General features: G+C 48.0%; 1 protein-coding gene across 4 annotated transcripts in view; it reads right to left on the bottom strand.

Moving 5' to 3' along the window:
* TIAM1 (TIAM Rac1 associated GEF 1) overlaps positions 1-25,925 on the bottom strand; it is a 317,485-nt gene that overhangs the window by 236,598 nt on the left and 54,962 nt on the right. For 3 of the 4 annotated variants that reach the window (XM_088481651.1, XM_088481650.1, XM_088481655.1), the window contains one exon: positions 8,430-8,471. The exons of the other annotated variant lie outside the window; for it this stretch is intronic. The gene's annotated coding sequence lies outside the window, so the exon portion shown is untranslated. The remainder of the gene's footprint in view (positions 1-8,429; positions 8,472-25,925) is intronic. 4 annotated transcript variants of the gene reach the window in all.

The following is a 25,925-nucleotide window of genomic DNA, read 5'->3' as shown; positions in this document are numbered from 1 at the left end:
AAGGTCCGGTCGTAGCGGCAACCGCAGAGGACTGTCCACGGACAGACCCTGAAGGTCTGAGAACCAGTGCCGTCTGGGCCACGCGGGAGCTATCAACAGGAGCGTCCCTCCTTCCTGTTTGAATTTCCGGATTACCCGTGGAAGAAGGGAGACCGGAGGGAACAGGTATGCGAACCTGAACGTCCACCGGACGGACAGAGCATCCACCAGAGACGCCCCTTCGTCTCTTGTGCGAGACCCGTACACCGGCAACTTGTTGTTGTGCCGGGACGCCATGAGGTCGATTTCTGGAAGACCCCACCTGTCCACCAGTAGTTGAAAAACGTCCGGGTGCAGGGACCATTCCCCTGGATGAACGTCCTGGCGACTTAGAAAGTCCGCCTCCCAATTTAGCACTCCCGGGATGAAGACCGCTAATATGGCCGGAAGATTGCGCTCCGCCCAAACCAGGATCCGAGAGACCTCTACGAGAGCCGCCCGACTGCGAGTTCCTCCTTGCCTGTTTATGTAGGCCACGGTGGTAGCATTGTCCGACTGGACCTGCACCGGGTGACCCTGGAGAAACCGCTGTGCCTGCAGGAGAGCATTGAAGACCGCACGGAGTTCCAAGATATTTATTGGAAACTCCGCTCCTGTCGGTGTCCACCTGCCCTGGAACAAGTGTGGACCCGAAACTGCTCCCCAGCCCCGAAGACTGGCGTCCGTTGTTAACAGGACCCAATTTGGAACCCAGAACGGACGTCCCTTGTTGAGGTGGGTCGTCTTTAACCACCATGCAAGGGACAGGCGAACCTCCGGGGTGAGCACAATCGTCTGGAACTTCAGAGACTGAGGCAGCCCGTTCCACTTGGACAGGATCAGGTGCTGCAGAGGTCTGGAGTGAAACTGGGCGTATTCCACCATGTCGAACACCGACACCATGGAGCCCAGTAACCTCATCGCCGAGTGTAAGGACACCCGGCGGCTGTGCAGACAACTGCTCACCCTTGACTGTAAAGCAGAGATCTTGTCCTCCGTCACGAAGATCCTTTGCTGTCCCGAGTCCAATAAGGCTCCAAGATGCAGAATCCTCCGAGACGGGATTAGAGTGGACTTCTGCCAGTTGATTAGCCAGCCGTGCCATTGCAGCAGTGCAATGGTCAGGTCCAAGTGGTGTAACAGGAGCTCTGGAGATCCTGCCACCAATAACAGGTCGTCCAAGTACGGCAACATGCGGACTCCTTGCAGCCGCAGAGAAGCCGCCCTGACCGCCATAGCGTCCTGTATGTCCAATGACACCATGTAGTCCCCAGGTTCCAGCGCCAGAATGATGGACCGTAGGGTCTCCATCCGAAACTTCGGGACCCGCAAAGACTTGTTGAGTGCTTTGAGGTTGAGAATCGGACGATATGACCCATTGGGTTTCTGTACCAAAAATAGATTTGAATAGAAACCCTGGCCCCTCTGGGAGAATGGAACAGGCACTATAACTCCAGCCTGGAGCATAGTGTGCAATACCTTCCGCAGCTCTGTAGCCTTGTTCCGGTCTGATGGGAGACCCGTGGTGAAGAATCGAGCCGGGGGTCTGTGCCGGAAGGAGAGGGCGTACCCGTGAGAGACCACCTCCAGAACCCAAGTGTCTGTCGTAGTGAACGACCAACACCGGGAGAACTGCAGCAGGCGGCCTCCCACCCTGGGATCCCCCAAGGGGAGACCCGGACCGTCAGGCCGCAGGCTTGTCATCTGGCTTGGGGGCCGGACGTCTGGTACTCCATGCCTGTTTCCGGGGCTTGACCGATTTCTTAGGGCCAGCCTGTCGAGGAAACGACTGTGGTTTGGGCCTGCCCTGGGCCCTAGATGACCGAAAGGACGATGGTCCAGAACCAGAAGGAGCAGCGGCCGACGGGAGACAAGCAGATTTGGCTGCCGCCAGCGTGGCCACAATCTTATCCAGATCCGGACCGAAGAGAACTTCTCCGGTAAACGGCAACGCTTCCAGACCTTTCTTGGATCTGCGTCCGCCTTCCAGGATCGCAGCCACAAGGTGCGACGAGCAGCTACCGCTGCTGAAGAAATTCTAGACACCAGAGTACTAATGTCTAGAGCCGCCTCGTTGATGTAGGTGGCCGAATCACGGAGATTGCCAATCAACTCCACCTGTTCGGCCGGACAGTCGGATTCAAAAGAAGCCTCTAATGAATCCGCCCAGCGCTCCATCGCTCTGGCAACCCAGCAAATGGCCATAGCCGGCCGTGCTGCCCCCCCTGCAAGGGAATAAGCGGACTTCAGGCAGATTTCTACCTTGCGGTCCGTAGCATCCTTAAGGGAGGACATGGATGGCATCGGCAATGTGGCACTACGGACAAGACGGGTCACGTGAGAATCCACCTGTGGAGGGGATTCACACTTAGCAAAATAATTATCCGCGAACGGATAAGCCACCGCCAGGCGTCTCTGCGGCTGGTATCTTTTGCCAGGTTGTTTCCACGCCTCCTCTAAATGGTCCACCAACTGACCCGAAAGAGGAAAGACTGTGGCATCGCCCTTCACATCTTTGAAAAAGGCATACTTAGATTTAGCCGCTGGGGTAACTTCGTCCTCAATCACCAAGGCTGTGCGGACCGCCCGAATAAGTCCAGGAATATATACTTTGGACTTAGCATCAGCGTCCTTAGTATGGAAAGGTTCCTGATCATAAGGATCCAGAATCTCCCCATCATCAGACGTCCCTTCGTCATCCTCATAAGGAGCGGACAGAGACGCCACCGGCCTTTTATGAGGCCGCATCACAGACTCCCCTTGCAACACATCCGACAAGTGCTGTACAGAACTCGTCAGGGAGTTAACCCACGCTGGCTCCTGAGAACCCGGGAGCGGGGAAATAGGGAGACTGTGGGGTACCACCAATTGTCGTGGGAACCCCTGCATGGGTGACGACACCACAGACTGCTGGGACAAACCCATCGGAGTAAACGCGGGCTGCGGAGCTAACTGGCCCACTAAAGCTGTTAACGCCTGAGCGAAACAAGCCCAGGGCGGCTCCTGTACCGGTGCTGTAACCGTAATAGGCCGCGCCATGGACAAACACTGCCGGCAAAGGCCCTCCGCGCTACCCTCCCCCTCCGCTAACGGTACTTTGCACGTGGTACACTGTAGCCGGAGGGGAAAATCACTTTCAGACATGATGGCACCACGTATGTGACCTCTCTCACCAATTAAGTATTAAATAGGCGAGAGACCACCCTGCAGCACCGCACCGCAAGGGCTTTAGCAGAAAGAACAGGGACAGTAATAAAGCTGACAGTTTAGAGAAGAAAAGTTACAGGCAGCGCTAGCACAGTCACATACAATGCAGAGAAATAACAATTCCTGCACTAACAGCGCTGATCACTCAACTACACAGGCACAGGGCCTGGTAGGACACAGCGCTGCATACACAGACCTGAGCCACAGCGGAGGAGAGGTATGCGGGGGGACCCAGACCACGATGCTTCCTTCCAGACTTCCAGCAGCGTTCACCATGCGTTGCAGAGAAGATGGCCGCCGAGGAGCAGAGAGAAGCTGGCCTGGGGGAGGAGCGCTGACACAGGACCAGTCAGCACAGTGCAGAGAGGGCTGTGTGCAGCGGGGGAGGCGCCGGCTGTGAGACAGGGAAGGCGCGCTCCCCTGGCATGCATTTAACCCCTGGGACGCCGCAGCGCTACCGCTCTGCTGCGGTCCGCTGTCCCAGGGGGTAGTGGAAGCGCAGGTTGGTCGCCTGGCTCCACGCTGCAGCCAGTCCCCAGGGAGCCCCCTGCCTGGGGACTTAGGACCATGTGATCAGCGGGGACCCACCGCGGGACCCCGCTGCTTACCCCTGTCCCCCTTGAATCCGGCCATGGTCCGGAGCATCTGGGGTCACCGCTAGCTGTGACCCCAGACGCCCACCAGCATCCCCGGATCAGTACCGGCGTTCTGGTACCGGCGGGGTGTAGGGAAGACAGCATGGACGTCAGGACTGACTGTCCATGCTGTTCATCCAGATGTGCAGCCACAGCTGCATGAAGAAAAAGCTTCAGGGGCTCTTCTAGCCCCCACTCCAACAGGTGCACCCGACTCCGGCCGGGCACCAAACTAAACTGAGGTGCCTTGGCCCGGGGGCGGGGTATAGGAGGGGGACCTAGTGCATCCTGGGAGGCTGAAAGCTTAACTCTTTGGTGCCCTGCGACTGACGTCACACCTATACCCCAAGGTATCCTGTGGATACCCTATGGACCCTGAAGTAGAAAACATCAGGGACAGACTGATATTCTGCAAAAGGTACAGGGGAGTGGTCTGCTGAGGACTGGGGTAAAGTTATTTTCTCTGATGAATGCCCTTTCAGATTGTTTGGGGCATCTGGAAAAACGCTTGTCTAGAGAAGGAAGGGTGAGCGCTACCATCAGTCCTGTGTCATACCAACAGTAAAGCATCCTGAGACCACTCGTGTGGGGTTGCTTCTCAGCCAAGGGAGTGGGATCACTCACAATTTTGCCTAAGAACACAGCCATGAATAAAGAATGGCACCAAAACATCCTCCAAGAGCAATTTCTCCCAATCATCCAAGAACAGTTTGGTGATGAACAATGCCTTTTCCAGCATGATGGAGTACCTTCCGTAAGGCAAAAGTGATAACTAAGTGGCTCGGTGAACAAAACATCAAAAACCCACAAATTCTGACAAACTCCAAGCATTGATTAGGCAAGAATGGGCGGCCATCAGTCAGTATATGGCCCAGAAGCTGAATGACAGCATGCCAGGGCGAAGTGCAGAGGCCTTGAAAAAGAAGGGTCAACACTGCAAATATTGGCTCTTTGCATAAACTTATGAAATGCTTGTAATTTTACTTTAGTATACCATAGTAACATCTGACAAAAAGGTCTAAAAACATCGAAGCAGCAAACTTTGTGAAAACCAATACTTGTGTCATTCTAAAAACTTTTGGTAACGGCTGTACTGAATACAGTTGCATATAGATGTATGTAGCCATTTGCTACACTGCCTGTTCTGAATAACGAATACACATGGTACTGTTATAGCCAGGCGGAGCAAAGTCACAGAACGCCCAATATCAGACAGCTGATTTTCTCTGGCAAAAGCAGCTAACACCATATTACGCCATGTGAAAGGTTATTTTATACATAAACTGATAGAAAGTGGCAATAGCTGACCCTATACATGGGAGAAATTCCCTCTCGCTCATGTGTTTCAATTATGAAATAAATAGGAAATGGAGGCCCATTAGTCACTTGATAAAATGGTTACTTGGCACCTCTACCGTACAGGACAGGACCTGTCTGGTACTTAATATTACTGTTCTCACAGTAAAGGAAACCATATGACAGCTCCTCTTTACAGTACATAAGGTTCTATGTAAGACTATGTAATACTTAATGACCATATGTTTCACTGTAGTGTTACAGATAAACAAACCTACAACTAACGTTACATACTCCATGCCATCTGTTCATACATAACTAATAAGTACAGTAGCTCTTATTTTTACTGGCTCATCAGTTCTATAGACTCAGCTCTTGCTGACAGGTGGCTGCCAAGATATAGGGGGTCAATCCAATTAGGTGCGAGTTGAGAGTTGTTGCTTTCTCTGCAAATTCGCATTGTAAGTTAATTTTGCAATCCAATTAGCAACTCGCATTGAAGCAGAGTAAACTTGCATTTTTCTGTTCTCACCTCCCTGAGTGATGGAAGGGAAAATCTTTATTTTAAGGCAAAGTGTCGGGACACCGTGCAGGGAATCAGTTTGATTTACCGCCGGACCCATGCCCGGCAGTTGGAATCCCAACAGCGGCATCCCGGCAGAGAAGGAAATCCCGATCGTCCTAAGGTAAGTATTGACTAACCTATTTCTACCCCCTAACCCTCCCTTAGGGGTGACTAACACTAACCTTCCCCCCCAGTGCCTAACACTAATCCCCACTTCCCCACCGCCTAAACCTAAGTCTCCTGGGGGGGGTGCCTAACCCTAACCCCCCCTTCTCCTAGCCTAAACCAAACCTCCGGGGGGGGGGGGTGACTAGACCCCAATTCCCCCCCGGGAACCCTAAACCTCACCTTACCCCCCCCCCGGCGTACCTTCGATCAGGATGCCGGGCGTCGTGCTCCCGGCGTAAGTCTAATGACAGGCGTCGGCTTATTGACGCCTGTCTTTAGACCCTTGCCAGGATATGACAGTCAGGAAGCCGGCTGTCGGGATTAGGTCCACCGGCTTCCCAACTGCATACCCCGTGCAGGACCCCTTGGACACGCACCCTAATTACTAATTAGGCAACTGGAAGTTTTCAATTAGCTTACTTAGTCCAATAATTACATGTCATTGTCACCTCAGAGTATCCCAAAAGCACATTTTTTCCTACCTTTTTTCTTCCATTTTTGATCTTATTTGTGTAAAAGTCATGTTTTTGGGGTCCAGTAAGGTCACCCCACTTTTTCATGCACTTATCACACACCACATTTGGCCGACAAATCACAAACCCCCGCTGTGAGTACCGCAAATAGGTTTTTTAATTGGATTGGAGAATTCTCGGGTGCGCGCATTCGTGCGAAGTCTGCGAGTTTCATTAAACAAACTCACAACTAGCACCTAATTGGATTGCCCTCATAGTATCTCAAAGTGAGTGGACCAAGAACAAGGAAAAAAGTGCGACAACGGAACCAAAACAGTCTGCTGGATATATTTATATATATATGCTCAGAAAAAAAACAGAGCTTCTCAGAAGCATGGCATTGTACATAGAGCAACCTCTGAACAGACATACACAGTACATAATTCTAAGCATACATCACAACATCCATACAGAATGCACCGCTGGCGACTTACTAAACGGCGAAATGTAATTCCAGTGGAAGGGTACACTGTCAGATGTCTGACGGCTCACTAGATATCCATTCCCGGTGGTATCACCGCTCGGAAACACAAATAAAAGGGACGTTTGAGGTACCCCTCTCTCTATCCACTTCAATTCACATGTATTGTCCCTACAAAGATTGAACGATTTAACGTCATGCAGGTGATATCTGATATAGACGGTAACCACTGCATCTGTTGTAAAGCCCCTGGTCCTGCATTATTAGCGAGATCAGTGCCTTGTCAGTAAAGGCTGTCGCATTAAGTCTGCATCACTGACAAACAACATGCCTGGGTGAATGAACAGAAGCACTGAAGATCTGACTGTACAAGATAATGCTGCAAATCCCATGTAAAGGAACAGCACGTTAAGGACGAGAATACACCAATGTAAGAGAGAGGATTGCAGTGAAGCAACAAAGCAAGTATAGCTTTTGTATGGCACAAATACAGTCACTAGGAGCCAGGCTACATCCACTGCTATACTTCTTCTAATAGGTGCAAAACTGACATAAAAACCATAGCAGCCCATCATGGTCTAACGTGTACTAGTAATCAACGTTTCCAGATTGTTCATGGTCCAGGGCAAATGTTTCCACTAAATAGAATGGTAACAAATAGGACCATGCTATCTAAGTATGTACATAGAGAGAACCGAAATAGCATAAGCGGAATCCAGACTCTGTCTAGCTCAATCTCTTAAATTCATGTATAAGGACTTCCTATATACAATAGGGATCAATGATCCTTATTTCGAGATCAGGTCAGTATCTGTGCACAGGAGAATGAAGGGTACAAGTAGTAACTGCAGGTGTAGGAGTCGTAAGATTCACAATACAGCATTGCCATCTGCAGCCGCCAGGGCAAGGCCGCCCCCTGCAGCCGCCAGGGCAAGGGACTCTTTTTATGGCCACACAACGTCCATTTAAACATACAGCAGTGTAATTTGCCCAGCCTGAAGTGTATTTAAGGTTATCACCTTTTCTGATGCACTAGGAAATACACAGACTCTTGTGCGTGCAAGTGTCTCCGGGAACACCCCTGTCTAGTGGAACACGGATTTATCAGAGTAACTTTCTGCTAGAGAGAACAAGCAGCTATACAGGCACAGCCGCCGGATACAGCAGCCCTGTTTAGTACCCCGAATAACACTAACGGCAACATTACCACATCCTGGATACCAGCCAAGTCACTTCACCATCAGCACTAAAAGAGGTATTTCTGAGATACTTTAGAACTTGTCTAAATATTTCAAGAGGTCTGCGCTTATCCCTGCAAGCATCTAGTTAGTGAACTGAATTTCAACCCTTCACAAAACCGGTTTATTAATACCATTAATTGCATTTTACTAGGACTTTGATCACAGAGAGGACTGAACGGAGCTCCAATTCTGCTTAAAACTCCAGCAGGCTGAGCAATAGGCATTTTATTATATTAGCACATAATAATGAGGTTAAAATGATGACCTACAGTATGGGAACATGACTGTGCAAGGAACTGGCAGTCTGACAGAGTAACAAAATATTTAGTGGATATTTTCTTTTTATTTAATAAGGAAAGGACATACCCGTTGCCTGGCCTTCATTAGATTATACTGCTGTCACACCATCTAAATAGGAAAACAAAAAGAAAAATAAATGGTAATGTCTATAGAGAATGAAAGGCTTATAGGTACCTGCCCCATCGCTTTGCTGAAACTACACAGGTTTATTTATTGTATATAGGTTGGGTACGGGAAGCTGGCACTCAGGATCCCAACACAGACATCCCAGCAAAGATGGAATACTGACACCAGCCGGTATGTACCCTAACCCTCCCCCCAGCAGCCGAAACATAACCCTCCCCCCCCAGCAGCCGAAACATAACCCTCCCCCCCCAGCAGCCGAAACATAACCCTCCCCCCAGCAGCCTAAACATAACCCTCCCCCCCAGCAGCCGAAACATAACCCTCCCCCCAGCAGCCTAAACATAACCCTCCCCAACAGCCTAAACATAACCCTCCCCCCCAGCAGCCTAAACATAACCCTCCCCCCAGCAGCCTAAACATAACCCTCCCCCCAGCAGCCTAAACATAACCCTCCCCCCAGCAGCCGAAACATAACCCTCCCCCCAGCAGCCTAAACATAACCCTCCCCCCCAGCAGCCATCTTATACTAGATCACAACATATGTAGACAATAATACAGAGCATTTTCTAAATGAACCATAGGTACGTGGGGGAAACTTGGTGCAGAGGAACAAAACCAAGGGTAGGGTGCAGAGATTTGCTGGTACAAATACGGTTTTAGTATCTTGTTTGCTTTCAAGTCCCGGGCCTGATCTACAGAATAATTTCCTATGGGCTTTCCTGCCACCTCAATGTACGCACAGTGGGAGCCCAGACGCGAGCTGCCCCTCCTACATCTCCCACCGGGAGGGAGACAAGTCAGACCTAGCTCCTCAGAAGGGGGCAGGACAAAAGCAACATCAGTCAGAGCCTGGGTGGAGTCAGACAGTGGGGAGTAGAGTGGAGGGGGCCGTGGGCAGACTGAGAATACCCAGCATATGCCAGGGCCCTTTTACTAGTATTGAGATAGTTACGTCAGCAAGTTGGTTAGTTGGATATAAAGGTATATATGTGTAGGACTTAAGGTGCGTACACATGAGACAACTGCACGACGATCAGATAATGATCGTTATCTGATCGTTCTGCAGGTGTTGGATGATCGTTATCGAACATCCAACACGTGATTAACGATCGAGTATCCCTATAGTAAAACAGGCTAACATGGTCGAAATCGACCATGTATGCCGGTTTTCCGGGGTGGCGGACGACGGTCAATAACGACCATTCGTGGCCGTGCATCGACCATCGTTTGGTCATTTGCAGGGGCATTAAAGTGAACGAGAACGATAAGATCCTTATCATCATCATCGTTCACTTTATCTGAACGTGTGTACGCTGCTTTACACATATTAGTTTATTTGTATTTAAGTTGATTGATCCAAGCTGCTGTAAAGAGTGTCATTTTTTTTCCATCATTATGCAATAATCCAGAGGTTGCCAAAGGCGGTCCTCAAGACTCCCCAACAGTTCAGGTTTTAGAGATATCCATGGTTGAGCACAGGTGGTTAAATCAAATTGACAAAGGTAATAATCAATTCACCTGTGGTCAAGCACGGATAGTCTTAAAACCTGGACTGTTAGGGTGCCTTAAGGGCCGCGTTCTGGGAACCTCTGCAATAATCACTACTACAATGTAATATATTTACAGTATTCAGGTATATCTGCTTTAGCAGTATCCTGTAAGTGTCTTAAGTGTGGCTTTTGTTATATATCAGTATTGGAATCCCGAAATGCGGCAACAACCAAAAGGGCATTTCCGAAAAAAAAAATTAAATTACAAATTTATGAAGTAGCGATTGTGATTTTGTTTCATGGAGGAGTAAGCGTGTACTTGTTTCACCGCCTGATATGACTGGCTTAGTACGTAGGTGCCCTCATTTACCTAGCTTATTGCGACATATGGCAAGAGCCGCATGATGCAACTTGGGCGCCCTGCCACGGAGAGCAATTCATACTTTTTCCTGAAGTTTGAGTCTGATTCGCATTGTAGCTGGTTAGAAAGTCGCTCAGTGTACCAGGCACACTAGATTAGTACTTTTGTTGCAAAGGAATTGGTATGAAGTTGCAGATTAAGCATAAAAGATACTGGCAGGTGGCATGGCGTGCACGGGCCACTCGGATCGGAACTCTGTATTTTGCGTCAGTATTCAGGTACAAGAAATGCCAGCGTCAGTATTCAGGGTACCTGTGCATTGTAATTTTGCGCAGTGAAGTCACAAAGTTCGTGGCGCACCAAATGAAGCTATTTGGCGTGATTTTATCAAAAGGTGTATGTGGACACATCTGTATGTTCTGTACAAATTTACAGACAAAAATAAAATAGTATGACCACAAAGCTAAATGGACATGAACGACTTTGGTGTTTACTTGCAAGCTCAGGGAGAATATACAAACTCCACACAGGTAGGGCCGTAGTGGGAATCGAACCCACGACCTCACAGCACTGAGGTCAATGGGATTCCACCGGGAGCTCCGGTTTCCTCCCACACACTAAAAATATACTGGTAGGTTAATTGGGTCCCAACAAAAAATTAACCCTAGTGTTTGTGTGAGCATGTGGTAGAGAATTTAGATTGTAAGCTCCACTGGGGCAGGGACTGATGTGAACGGACAAATATTCTCTGTAAAGTGCTACGGAATATGTGTGCACTATATAAATAACTGGTAATCAATAAATAATAATACTTTACCCCATCTAAACATTTTCCCACCAATGATCTCAGACCCTGGGCAGCTGTTTGTTCAAAGATGCAGTGAATATACAGTAATGACTATAGATTTTTTTTTTCCCCATCACAGCTTCATAAATTAATAAAAAGTAACTATAGGAACATCTTACGGAGGACAGATCAGGATTCCGTCATATTCCCGGCCTTCTGCAGAATCTCATATGAGAAGGGAAGTGTTGACAAGCAACATTGGGTAACATTATACCCAGTGGGAGCAAGTAATCTGCAACATTCCACAGAATAATACCTATCACAGCGAACACTAACAAGATGATGTTCTGGCTTAGCTGTGCCGAATGCATAGCAAGTTTACCATTTCCCCACCGAGAGCTGTGCAGGCTGAGAGCAAGTGACCTAGATTTTATTGGCGATGTTTCCATAATGTGATATAATTACAGAACAACCAGATACTTAGCAGGCTCTAGCAGAAGCAGAGAACCACTGTGCACTGGGAAGGTAGACTGGACGGAGCAGAAGGCACTCAACTCGATTCTCCTTTTCTAGAATACGCAAGTTTCAAGGGTAAATGAAACAGACAAGAGGAGGAGAACAGTCCCCAGGATATAAGATTATGATCTTAACTCATTCAAAACATACATGTATGGAGACAATGAAATGAACCAGGACCAACACAACATTTTACATTGTTAAATGTATATAATGCACAATTACGGTAAATATTCTAGATCAGGGGTGTCAAAAATGCGTCCCTCCAGCTGCAGAGGAACTACACATCCCAGCATCATGTTTGACACCCCTCTTCTAGATGGTATGCAGTCGGGAAGCCGGCGGACCTAATTCCGACAGCCGGCTTCCCGACTGTCATATCCCGGCAAGGGTCTGAAGACAGGAGTCGATATGCAGACGCCTGTCATTAGACATACACCGGGAGCCCAACGCTGGGAGCCCGATCGAAGGGACGCCGAGCACGGATAGGCGTGGGGGGGGGGGGGGTTAGGTTTAGGGTTCCCGGGGGGGAATTTAGGGTTAGGTTTAGGCTAGGGGAAGGGGGGGGGTTAGAGTTAGGCACCCCCAGGGGGACTTGGGGTTAGGCACCCCCCTGGGAGACTTAGGTTTAGGCAGCGGGGAAGGGGGGGGTTAGGTTTAGACACTGGGGGGCAGGTTAGGGTTAGGCACCCCTAAGGGAGGGTTAGGGTGTAGAAATAGGTTAGGCAATATTTACCTTAGGACGATCTGGATTTCCTCCTCTGCCAGGATGCCGCTGTCGGGATTCCAACCGCCGGCCATCGATCCGGCGGTAAATCATACCGATTCCTTCTAGATAGACCTCAGTAACATCACTGTGTGGTGACCAGCTCAACAGCTGGCTTAGAACATGTCCACTGCAGACGTATTCACATACATCTATCCTCCGATAACAGCATGGACTTTGTGATTAAGCCGTGTCATGCGTCCTGCCGGAGATATTCATAAAATATGGGACTTATTCTCATCACTAATGCAACAATAGTACAATGCACGGGTACCCAGGATACTAGTGCTGGCGTTGTGTGCGACTCACTTGCTAATCAGGGTAAAAAGGCGAAAATACAGAATTCCGTTATAAAGGGACCCACGCCATGCCGCGAGCCACGTATCATTGTGCTTAATCTGCGACTTTATACCTCTGTGACGAAAATATGAATCCTAAGTACATAGTAGACTAGAAACGAACGTCTGCGGCTACGATGCAAATTAAACACATAATTCAGGTAAAAAATTTTTACGGGAATCGCTACCCAAGGCGGAGCAGCTAAGTCATGCTAGGCGTTTAGCGCCATACAACACAAAAGCCACTATGTGTGTTAGGACACATCCGCATATACAAATGACATAGAAACTATGAAATTGCTTCCATTCACCACTGTAGACAACTGATAGCTGCTCAGTCAGCTCATTCTCATCACACTGTGCCCAGACTTAAAGATCCATAGAGAGCGTCTTAGAATGGCTGGTTAGCTGTGTAGCACACACGTTATTATGAAGACAGAGGCTTCTATTCTACGACCAAAAGCTATTCCCTCCCACCATCATTTGTTTGCATTGCCGAATCCCAAATTGATTATTCTCAATGAAGAATCCTCCACATGACGGATCACCGGCACCAGAAAGGAAAACGTACTAGATACAACACTAAATTACCAAGAACGCACTAAAACACTTTTTAAGCCCAGTAAAGCTAAAGTCCATAGACAGGAGAGCTGCAAGGCTTTGTCATCCTCATCTATTTGTGTTCCAGGAATGAGGAGAACATCGGGAAAATCAATACACGTACGACGTCTGTGCCTGTTCTCTTCTGGAGGTTGACGGACTTTTGCTTTATTAATATACTCATCAAACCAGAGTATCCATTACGGCGTTCCAATGATTATAGGTTGTGTCAGAGACAAACAAGTGTAAATATCAAACAATCATCTCGCAGTCACTAATTATCACCTGCCTTAATTACTTGCACTCGGTACCTCCAGCAACGCTCAGCCAAGGAGCAACAGGTTGCCTGACTAAATCAGAGAGGGATATTCCACATTCATCCAAATAATGGATAATTCTGCCAAATAATCCCCAGAATCCACATCCTAATCTGCATATTCATATAGTTAGGCAATTACAGCTCCAGCAGTAAGCACACAGAAATCAGGATCTTCTTCCTAGCTTACCTCAACCTGCAGTAATTCCGGATTCAGTGCCTCCTTAATAGCTCAAAGGGGAGATGTATCAAACCAACTTGGGGGAAGACACGTGGTGAAGTTATCCATGAAAAACAATCAGCTTCTACTTATTTTTTAGAATGTACTAGATTAATAATAGCTAGAAGCTAACTGGTTGCCCACCTGTCCTATATAGAAGGTTTGATAAATTTCCTACTAATACCCCTTTCAGACATACGACGCGGGAAATTTCCTGCTCAGACCCGGAAATTTCTCCTGTGCTAATTCCCGGGTATTTGGTCAAGACCCCCCTTTCACACTACAGCGTCTACCCAGGAAATTTCCAGGTAGACCCCTTTCAGACATAAGCCCGGTTTTTTAGTTTTTAATATTACCTGCCTCTCATCTACCCTTCCTAGCCGCTGACTATGTCATCATCATGCATCAGGCAGCCGACCAATCACTGCACCCATTTTAGTTTATTATTATTATTAAATTATTTATATCTTCCCCGGTGGTCCAGCAGGAGTGCGGGCCGCCCGGTCTGGCAGAGACCCGCCGGCAGGTGTCCCTGGACGCTCTGCGCTGCCAACTCAATGTAAAAGCTGCTTGGTGCAGCCCGGGAGTAAATTCCCGGGTAGCACCATTCAGACATAAGCAGGGTAATTTCCCGGGATTTAAGTCCAAGGGAATTCCCTGGTCAATTGAAGCGTCGACACGTTCCCGGGTAGGTACCTTTCAGACATATACGCGGCAACCCGGGAATTTGGCTGTGGCCGACCAAATTCCCGGGATTCTTGGTATGTCTGAAAGGGGTACAAGTAGCATTGCTATCCCATGGCCAACTGGTTATGAAAGATAATACATTTATAAAAGCGCAAGTTTGTAGCACCAGGACATCAGAGGCAGGATTCCGCAGCTACAGTACATCTACATTTTCTACTAATGGAAAATGCTGGACAGGAGCGTTCCTTACAGAGTGCTTCATAAGACTGTGCCTAGGTACACATCCACCCCAAAAGACGAGGGTAAGATCTGCAGGACTTACAGGAGCATTTAGGTGGTGTGCAGTGTTCTGTAGGGGGTCAGGCAGCATAACTTGGGGTTTTTTTACGTGTACTTAGAGATGCCGGTAACCCCCAGCCCTCCATATGGAACGTATTTGGTACCTTTCAATTGCACGTTTACAGAAAGGCACATTTCACACAAACACACAATAGAGAAACACCTAACAAATATTCCCACTCACTCTCTTGGTTCATGTAAGATAAGAGTATTTAAAGAACAAAAGTTGAAATTAAAGACAGGGCTGATCCTAAAGCAGAGTACATACTACATGCACCCAGCGATGCAACACGCGACTCTCCTGCCGACGGGCCGACATATCGGGTGGTCCGTACGCACTGGGCGACCTGGTGCCCGACATGCCAGCCCCTGATGCATAGTGCTGCTTGAGATAGTCAGCCGCATCGCCCGATTTGCATGTACAAAATATCAGGTGATGCAGTTGACAACCCCACGGGAGCGCGCAATGCACGATATAGTGCATACACACTGGACTTGACGTTACGATGCGTCAGAAACTGCCAAATCGTTAACAAAATCGTCTAGTGTGTAGGGGCCGTGAGGTAGTTTGTTTGCTGTCGACATAAATGAGAGAGTGTCCTTCAGCTCTCAATATATGATCGGAGTGCAATTTTATTTTCTTCCAAAACACTGAGCACTAATACCAGAATTGTCCAGGTACTACCATAAAGACCAACCATTTCTGCTCAACTACGTGTTAGTAGTTCACAAAATAAATCAGGAAAACCCAGTGGGGGGTCACCAGTTGAACATCACTGCCCAATACTAGGAGTACTCTCCTTTTATTTGATCACGTCCTAGATTTCAGCACATCTTGAGAAATGCAGAGGGGTAGTCACCGAGAGCTGGCGACAATATGAGATCTATGAAAACGATATCGCCATAGGAATTCATCCGAGAGCTACGGTCAATACTAAACTCTTCAGTAAGAGATTCAGTTTCATTACCCGTCATAACATCACATTCAGCAAACGAGACCGCAGGCAAAGTGCCCTGTATCAAATCATCCGATTGCGTCAGAGAATTTTGTATTCACACCGGTGAATCTGTCCCATAGGTATTAAACCAGTTATGTCCATTAGCAAAAGCCTAATGTGTGCATATAATCCAGACACGTGTAAAGCTATTAATTATTACCACATTACACTAAAAACCAACAACGGAGAGCAAAATTTATTTTAGCTCCGACGGATTCAGAAAAATCTAGAGAGAGAAGAGAGAGGAAGTTTCTGTATAAAGTAGTACAAATACAGACTAATAAACTTTAATATTTTAGATAAACTTTGAAAAAATAAATACTCATGCGTGGTTCTAGCGCAATCTATATAAAATCATTGTCGTCAGCAGGGAATCGGTATGTAATACCGCCAGCCGCATGACCGGTAGTTCAAATCCCGGCAGCGTTAGGCCGACAGAGGAAGAGATCCCGGCAGCGGCAGCCCGACAGCGCTGGAAATCCCGATCGTCCCCAGGTAAGTATTAACTAACCTAACCTAACCCCCCTAACCCTCCCTTAGGAGTGCCTAACCCTAACCTTCCCCCCAAGTGCCTAACCCTAATCCCACCCTTCCCCGCTGCCTAAACCTAAGCCCCAGGGGGGTTGCCTAACCCTGACCTCCCCCCAGGGGTGCCTAACCCTAACCCTCCCTCCCCCTAGCCTAACCTTAACCTCCCGGGGGGATGCCTAACCGTAAGTCCCACCCGGGAGCCCTAAACCTAACCCTCCCTTCCCCCCCGCACGGCTGTCCACTCGTGGCGCCCGGCATCCCTTCGATCAGGATGCAGGGCGCCGGTCTCCCAGTGTCGGTAAAATGAGCGGCGTCTACATCTAGACGCCGGTCATTTCACCCTCGCCGCGATATGACAGACGGGAAGCCAGCTGTCGGTATAATGTCAGCCAGCTTCCCAATTGCATCCCGTCAGCAGCGTCTTCGATAAAAACTAGCCATGAATTTATTTTGTTAGTTACTAGCTGGTGCATATCCACTACACGAGTGGATAACGACTTATGATTACAACATCGTAATAGTTCAATCGTTCATCATACTATGCAGTGGATATTGGGCCCAATTCAGACCCGCTCGCTAGTAAGCGTTTGCACGCAGCCAGCTGATTTTTGCATTCTGCGCATGCGCGAACCAGTCCGAGTGAAGCATATGCTCGACAAGCATAGACAGCCTGGCTGACTGAGAGACAGGAGAAGCCGTTTGTGGGTGGTGACAGGGGCTGGCCATTAATAATGGGGGGAGTGGAGGTGTGAACACTGGCGTGCCTGAGCGTCTCAACGCCATTTCAGAGGCGCGCATAATTAAGAGGCAGCGTCATAGTACACGTCACTTGGTTGTATTTCACATTGAAGCGCTCGCAGTGCTTGCGGTAGGGCATGGTCAGCCACAAGCGCTGCGATAACATCCGATGTACTGACTATTGCATACACTTCCTGGAGATGAGGTGCGCAAGTGGGTGTCTTAAGACAAGCTGGTGGGCGTCTGCATACACAATACGATCGCACGCTAGTGGGAGTGCGAATGCCTTGCCGTGCGATCGCTTGTCTTTCCGAAATTTGCATACGTATCTAGTGAGCGGGTCTGCATCGTGCCCTTTGTGCCCACACTGAACGATATATCGTTCAGTGTAGACACCCTCCCTCATCCCCGAAGATGCACAACCCGACGGTCTCGTCAGGTAGACCCGCATGTTCAGGCGATGACAAATGCCGACAATGACAAGCGGGAGTGCGCATCGCTGGTCGTTGCCGGCATAATTACTGATTAATGAACGATAACGATGTTGTTATTGTTCATTTTAATCGTGTAGTGGATATGCGCCTGTGCACACCTCAGCGATTCAGTGACCCGACGATACGATGTATCGGTAGATTGAGTCCTCGTACACACTGCACGTTCCATCAAACGAGGAACTGTGTGTACAAAATGCACCAAGGTCGTGCAGAATAGTCGCAGGTTCCATGACTGCATGACAAATCCCGACAACTTTATTCCCTACACATGTCTCAATGGAACCTAACCCCCGACCGCAAGTGTAACGTGTATTTTGTACCTTTGTCTTCTATGGAAAACAATAACAATTTACATGTTATTGTGATAGTGACCTAAATAAATGAGTCCCGTGAAGTTACAGAGCTCTCCTGGAAATCCCTACACAAGCTGTGTGTGCAGGGTTCAGCCAATGACAAAGTGATGATTGGAGATCTAAGAACTTGCAGACACAGTGCCCAATGACACCTGCGTGTTACCCATGTAGAAGGCAGCATAGCTCTGTGCTCTCATTGCAATAAGATAGGAGAAAAATCCGGATACAAGTATACTTAATACAGGTCATATCATGCGGCAGTCTGCTATAGATATAGACTGTACTTTGTCTGTTGCTCCTATCTGGTCTTCCTCCGCTGTAACACAGAACCTCCACGTGCCAATCAAACCTACTGCACATCCCTAATATCCTACCAGTCTTCACCCCAGTGGCTTCTTTGCCAGCTTCCATTCAGTAATATGCCACCTGCACTTCCTCCCTCACAGAACATTATTATTAAAATAGACAAATATGTCAACACCAATCTACAAACAGTTCTTAATGCCAAATACCACATCCTCCCTTCCCCTACTCCCAGCATTACCAATGTACATCCATTCCACCCTCCATCCAGTAGTTGAAGATGAAGTCTCTGTACTCATCTCCAGAACCTACAACTTGTCTCCTTAACCCTATTCCCTCCCAACTTTAACACTCCCTCTTCAGAAACTGCATGCCCACCCCTAGCTCTCCTCTTCACCCTTCTCTCTCACTGGCACATTTCCTTACTCCTTCCTCTGTGCAAAACACACAACAACCCCCTTATACATCGCAAAACACTCTCCCTCTTAGATCTACCTCTGACCTGCTCCTCTGCGTAACCACCTCTCACTCACACCACCAAGACTTCTCCTGTGCTGCTATCGCCGATGGAACTTTATAAGACTTTACCTGACTCCTATCTACAAGACTCACACCAATGCCCCATCACAATTGTCCCAATCTACACTATAAGCCACACGCACCTCTTATTCAAGCTGTGCAGTGTTCCAAGTGAATTGTAACGCTCTTTAGCAGGGCCTTACCTACTGTTTGTTCCAGGTCTGCATTTACTTTGTCTATGTTGTTTGTTCCTTTTTTATTTGTACTTCACAGATCAATGATAATGATGAAGATAATGACTATGTTCCAACTCTTTTTTATTTTATTTTTTTAAACCTTTCCCACTCTCATTAACATGCTGACACTACACAAAATTACCTATTAAGAGAGGTCCATGTTAAAATGTTACTACCCTGGCCAAAGTCACCAACGATATGCTCTCCAAATCCAGGGGCCACTTCTGCCTCCTCATCCTCCTGGACATCTTTGACCTTTCACACTGTGGACCTCTCCTACTGCGCACTCTTCAGACCATTGGCCTCTCTGACACCGTACTTTCTTGGTTCACCTCCTACCTCACCCATAGCTCCTGCTCTGTCTTTACCTCTTCTTCCACCTCTCCCCATCCATCCTCCCATGGACGTCCCCCAGGGTTCTGTCTTTGCTCTTTTCTCTGTACACCTCCTCCCTGGGTGATCTCATCAGTTCCTTCAGCATCCAATACCACCTCTATGCCGACGACACTCAACTCTACCTCTCCTAATCTCTCCCCTTCCCTCCTATTATGGGTGTCCAATTACCTCTGTGTAACCTCCTCCTGGATGTCCAAGCGCTCTCTCAACTTCAGCATGGCCAAAACAGTACTCATTGTTTTAACTCCTTCTAGATATTTTCCCCTCTAACCTCTCCTTCACTGTCAACACCAGTCTCTCCTCTGTTACACAACTCCGCTGCCTGGGAGTCATTCTTAAGTCTTCCCTCTCCTTGCCCCCCTCCCTCCACAAGATCACTCGCATCAGACCCTTGCTCTTTCAGGATGCCACCAAAACCATTGTCCACTCACTGATCATCTCTCACCTCGACTACTGCAACGTTCTCCTCACTGGACTCTCCTGCTCCCCATCCTGCTCTTCTCCAATCTGTACTCAATGCTGCAGCTAAACTCATCTTCCTTCCCCTCCCGCTCCACATCAGCTTCCCCTCTCTACCAAGCCCTTCACTGGCTCCCCTTCCCCTACAGAAATCTCCTCAAACCCCTCAACCTCACGTACAAGGCCCTCTCCAACTCCACTGCTCACTACAACTCCAACCTCCTCTCCATATACACTCCCTTCTGCCCTCTCCGGTCAGCCAACGACTACCGCCTTTTCTCCCCTCTGATTACAACATCGCTCTCCAGAATCCAAGATATCTCCCGTGCCATTGAAACGATCTCCCTTGTTCCATCAGACTATCCCCCAGCCTGCATTGCGTCAAGCGGGCTCTGAAAACCCACCTACTCATAAAAGCATATCTGTCCACTACTTAACCATGTCACGTAGTCTACTTCATCTTCTTGCACCCTCCAATTCTCCCACTTGCTTCATGCCCTCAGCTCCCCTTACACTGGCCCACTCCTTATGTCTTCCGTTTGTCTCCTTCTTCACTACAGACTGCAAGTTCCACGAGCAGGGCCCTCCTCCCAACTCTGCTCATTACCTACTCCTCTTACACACAACCTACACTCTACACCTCGTCCACAGGGTCCCTGCCCCCAGATTCCACTCCTTAGTGGTTTTCTTTTCTTTTGAAGACCTAGATCAGTGTTCTGAACCCATGCTAATAGCTACTGGTTTCTGCTTAAGTTGACTATTTCCATTGCACCCTTTGCATCAGTGGCTATGTTAAAAGTTATAGTGCTATTTGTTATTTGTATACTGTAAAATACTGTTCTTCCCTCTGTATGGCATTGCGGACTACTTGTGGCGCCCTATAAATGAAGTTTCTTAATAATAATACCGCTGTGAGCCATGGTCTGACCACATAATGTAGTACCTCCCCCTCCATTACATGATAGGAAGCTCCCCACCAATCACAAGCATGCTTTCCCGCTCCTATGCCAGTTACTGGTGTAGTTTTTTCATGCTCCAAACTTAACACTCAATAACGAACAGAAAAGTCACCAGCACAAAACCAGGCGGTCAAACGGCAGCGATAACCATCTAAAGCTGAACAATAATGTGCGCTGCGCAGTTCTACTTCAATATCAATGAGTTCTTTATGGGTTATATTTGCAGAGCCAAAGAATGAAATGAGCAGCACTTCTAATTACGGCAAAGGATTCTTTCCTATGGAACTATCTGTCTCCCGTTACACAGCTGATGTGCAAACGCTCCCTCGTTAATCGCTAATTGTCTGTACGTCCTGCAATCTCCCAATTATATCACATACCATTTTACTTGAGAATTATTCGCTGTGGGGCAGGGTACCTCATGAGAAATTAAATACGTGTAAAATAAAACATATAAGTACCAACAATATAGAGAGCGAGCGGTAAAAAGAATAATGTTGAGTTGTAATATAGATGGCATTTACTCCACTGAGAGGAGAAACAATGTGTGGACGATGACATTTATATGGCAGTACTTTACATCAATACCTTACGTAAGGAGTATCCATAGTATGGCGACTAGCGGTACCAAGTGATAGATCTATATTTGGGGCTCATTAGTACAAGAAAGGGTTTGTTGTGCTGTGGTAATTCACATTGCTTTGTAATACCGCCTCTAGTGCATCTCACATCCTGGTGAAAAAACCTTTTCCTGCACTGATGAGCCCCAATAACTGTGAAAAAGTAAATACACTGGTGGGGATGAGACTCAGCATTGCTCATAGGTAGAAATTATAGTCTGGACATGCTCTTCTGCTTAAAGTTGGAGAGATCATTCTTTTTATTCCGACTGCATCAATTACTAGGTGTCACAATGACACCGCTGTGTTGTCTTTGTGATACCGGCTACTTGATGCACACAAATTTTCGGCTCCACCTTTTGCCCAGACCACAATTTCTACACTACTAAATGGACAGCTCATCTCATTCATCCCCGTGCCACCCAGCTCTGTCTGACCCCGTCCCCTCTACCTGCTGCTGTCGTTGTGCCATCGGTGATGGCGCGGATAACGTCTTACAGAGCTTCATTGCAAGCTATGTCCCTGCATGCAATATTTGATACGTTCTTGTGATGTATTTAAATATCACACTGCGAATTCAGGCGATATAACAACCCATCCGCATCTTAGATACAGATTGTGATAACTAGAGCCCTTAGGACAAATTCAGCACGAGCGTCTAATCTACGCAAGTATGTATATGCCTGTTAGGAAGCATATCTATTACACAATTTACAGAGCAGGTCCAAGTACATATGGATGATAAAGACTTGTAGTAAACCAAACACCTATGTTACACAAGCCAACGCACGTTTCGTGCGCATAATATACGCCCATTTTACTTCTAACTCTGCAACGCCCCCCAACTGTGCTTTGAGATTATAGCAAGACATACTTTACAAGCCAATGTGGTAGATTGTGGTGCTCATTGCCACGCACCTCAGTGACCTCCATTTTGACCTGCCTTCTGTGAGGTTGTCAGAGTCGGACTCAAGGTGCATACACACGTAACGATTTTTTGAACGATTTATCGTTAACGACGTCGTTATCGTTCAAAAAAATCGTTCAGTTTCTGAGTTATAACAATGTACGATAATCGTTCAAGCGTGCTCCCGTTTGTAGTCATCGTTCATCGTCCACTTCAGACTGTCCAATATAACGATTTTCATTAAGGGAAGGAACATTTTTCATTTATCATTGTAAAAATCGTTCATTACCCTTCAAAAATGGGATTTTGGTACCTACCGGTAAATCCTTTTCTCTGATTCCACAGGGGACACTGGAGGTGCTTACGCTGGGGTATAGAGGCGTGGATAACTGGAGCCGGCACTTTAAATAATTTAGAAGTGTGAAGCTCCTCCCCCTCTATGCCTCGTCAGCCCTTTAGAAAATGAAGACCGAGAGGAGATGGAGAACAAGCGGAGTAAGAAAAGGAGAGAAGCACACACAATAACTGTATCATACAACATACGGAACAAGCCGAACAGGCAGGCAAAGAGCGCAGAGGTGGGCGTCCAGTGTCCCCTGTGGAATCAGAGAAAAGGATTTACCGGTAGGTACCAAAATCCCATTTTCTCTTTCATCCACTAGGGGACACTGGAGGTGCTTACGCTGGGGACGTCCCAAAGTTTTTTCCCCACGGGCGGGAGCGCTCTGAGGCGCCTGCAGAACTAGGCAGCCAAACCGGGATACCGAAGAAGGAAACATATTAAATTTGTAAAACTTGACAAACGTGTGAACTGAAGACAAAGAGGCCGCACGGCACAATTGTGACGTGGAGGCTCCGCTACCGGCCGCCCATGATGCACCCACAGAACGTGTGGAATGAGCCGAAATGGACGAAGGAGGCAGACGGTTGGCACTAACATAAGCCAGATGAATAGTCAGCCGAATCCAACGTGCCAAAGTCTGCTTAGACGATGGACAACCCCACCGAACAGCATCATAGAGGACAAAAAGCTACTCAAACTTAAGGAGGGACGCTGTCCTGGCAACATAGGTGCGGAGAGCCGTAACCACATCCAAGGCAGAAGAACCACCAGAGTCCTCCACCAACAACGGTACCACAATAGGCTGATAGATATGAAAAGCCGACACAATATTGGGAAGGAAAGCGGCTACCGCCCTATCAGCATGAAACACAAGGTAAGGTGCTTATCAGACATAGCCCCCCATTCTGAAACTCTACGAGTCGAAGCAAGAGCCAGGAGGAGGACCGTCTTCCAAGACAGGTACTTATCCACCAAAGGTACAAACATGGGCGACTGAAGAAACAGAAGCACTAAGTTGAGATCCCAGGGAGCTATTGGAGGTACGAAAGGGTGCTTCGCGCGCAAGACCCCTTACAGAATGTCAGCATCTCAAGAAAGAAGGCCTATTTCCTTTGAAAGGAAAATGGAAAGGTCAGAGACTTGCACCTTTAAGGTTCCTAGACGAAGGTCAGAATCCAGACCTGTCTAAAGGAAAAGCAGAAACCGTGGATAAACGCAAAGTCCTAGACAGAAGACCCCGACCGGAACACCATGAGATATAAGCACGCCAGAAGCGATGATCATGCGCATACGAAACTGGCTTCCTGGCACGTATCATGGTGGGAATAACCGCGTCTGGGATGCCACTGAGTCTTAGGATATCGGTTTAAAGAGCCACCCCATTAAACGCAGTTGCGCTAAGTTGGGGTGTATGAAAAAACCCTGCTGTAGAGGATCCGGGCGCATAGGAAAGGACCACGGATCTTCTGTCAATAGGGACCGAAGGTCCGAGAACCAACTTCTCCGAGGCCAGTTGTGAGCCACGAGAATTACAGAGGCTGTCTCTTGTTTATCCCCTTTTTAGAAGACAAGGAAGACGCGGAATCGGAGGAAAAAGATAAACAAAGTCGTAGATCCACTGACTTGTCAGAGCGGCTACTGCTTCCGCCTGCGGATCTCGAGTTCTTGACACGTATACTGGGAGCTGACAATTCAGTCGTGACACCATGAGGTTCACCTGAGGACATAACCCATCGATGTATCAGCGCGCTGTACACGTCTGGATGAAGCTTCCATTCTGGATATCCTGTCGACTTAGTAATCTGCTTCCCAGTTGTCCACACCCAGGATGAATACCGCCGACAGGATTACTTACTGGTTCTCGGCCCACCGGAAGATCTCAGTTACTTCTCGAATAGCCATGCGACTCAGAGTTCCTCCTTGGCCATTGATGAAAACGACTGCCGTCGCGCTGTCGGACTGAACTCTTACCGGATGAGCCCTTTAGAAACTCTGTTGCCTCCATCAGAGCATTGTTCGCTCTGAGTTCCAACGCTTTTATGGCCCACTTCTGTTCTAGAGGGGACCCTTGAACCTGAAAGTGGTAATAGAGGACTACTGCTCTCCATCCTCGGAGGCTGGCATCCGTAGTTACGATGATCCAGTTCCACACTCCGAATCTCCGGCCCGCTAAAAGATTGGTGGATTGCGTCCACCAGAGAAGGCCACTCTGGTAACCGGGCTCAAACGGATCTGTTGTTGTAGAAGCAGATGAGACCGTGACCCCTGGAGTGAAACCAGCCGAACTGTAGTGCCTCGAAAGCAGCTACCATCTTTCCTAAGAGACGCAGACAAAGAAGCATTGACACCTTCTTTGGTCTGAGGACCAGCTGGACTAACCTCTGTGATTGATCTGATAGAAGAGATACTGATGGAGCCTTGAGCAACAGATCGTCCAAATAATGGATTATGTTCACTCTTGATGACCGAAGGAGAGCGATCATGACTGCTATGAGTTTGGTGAATATGCGGGGAGCCGAAGATATGATCTTTCAATATGGCAAAATGCAGAAAAGCTTGGTGTGGTTCCCATGGGAAAATGGAGATAAGTATCCCTGATATCCAGGGATAATAGGAACTCCCCTGGTTCCAAGCTTGCAACAACGGACTGCAGAGATTCCATTTTGAAACGATACATCTTTAGATACAGGTTTAAGGACTTGAGGTTCAAGATGGCCATGACCGCACCCTTGGGTCTGGGCACTACAAACAGGCTTGAGTAAAACCCCATACCTCGCTGATGCTCCGGAACCGGAACTAACACAGATGACACTACTAGAGACCTGATAGCCTCCTGTAGAACTTGAAATTCTTGCAAGTGGGCTCCCACCGCAGGAGACCCCAGGTGGGACGGAAAACCGTCATGCCACCTGTTTCTCAGCTGGTTTAGACTCTGGTCTACGTGCAACCGTGTGTGGACGACCTCTACCTCCTCTCGGTTGCGTAGGAGCACCTCTGGCTCTACCATGAAAGGAATGAGGGGCTCAAAAGGAATGAAACGAAGGTCCAGTATAAGGTCTTCTGGGATCTGGAGCAGTAGACGGGAGGAAAGAGGACTTACCGCCCCATGGCTTGGGATATCCACTTGTCCAATTCCGGGCCAAAAAGCATGTCACCCGTG

The sequence above is a fragment of the Taudactylus pleione genome, unplaced genomic scaffold (assembly GCF_031769625.1).
Source record: "Taudactylus pleione unplaced genomic scaffold, aTauple2 ptg000276l, whole genome shotgun sequence".
NCBI classification, from domain to species: domain Eukaryota; kingdom Metazoa; phylum Chordata; class Amphibia; order Anura; family Myobatrachidae; genus Taudactylus; species Taudactylus pleione.
Note: the sequence above shows the minus strand (reverse complement) of the source record. Positions and strands in the feature narration are given on the sequence as shown.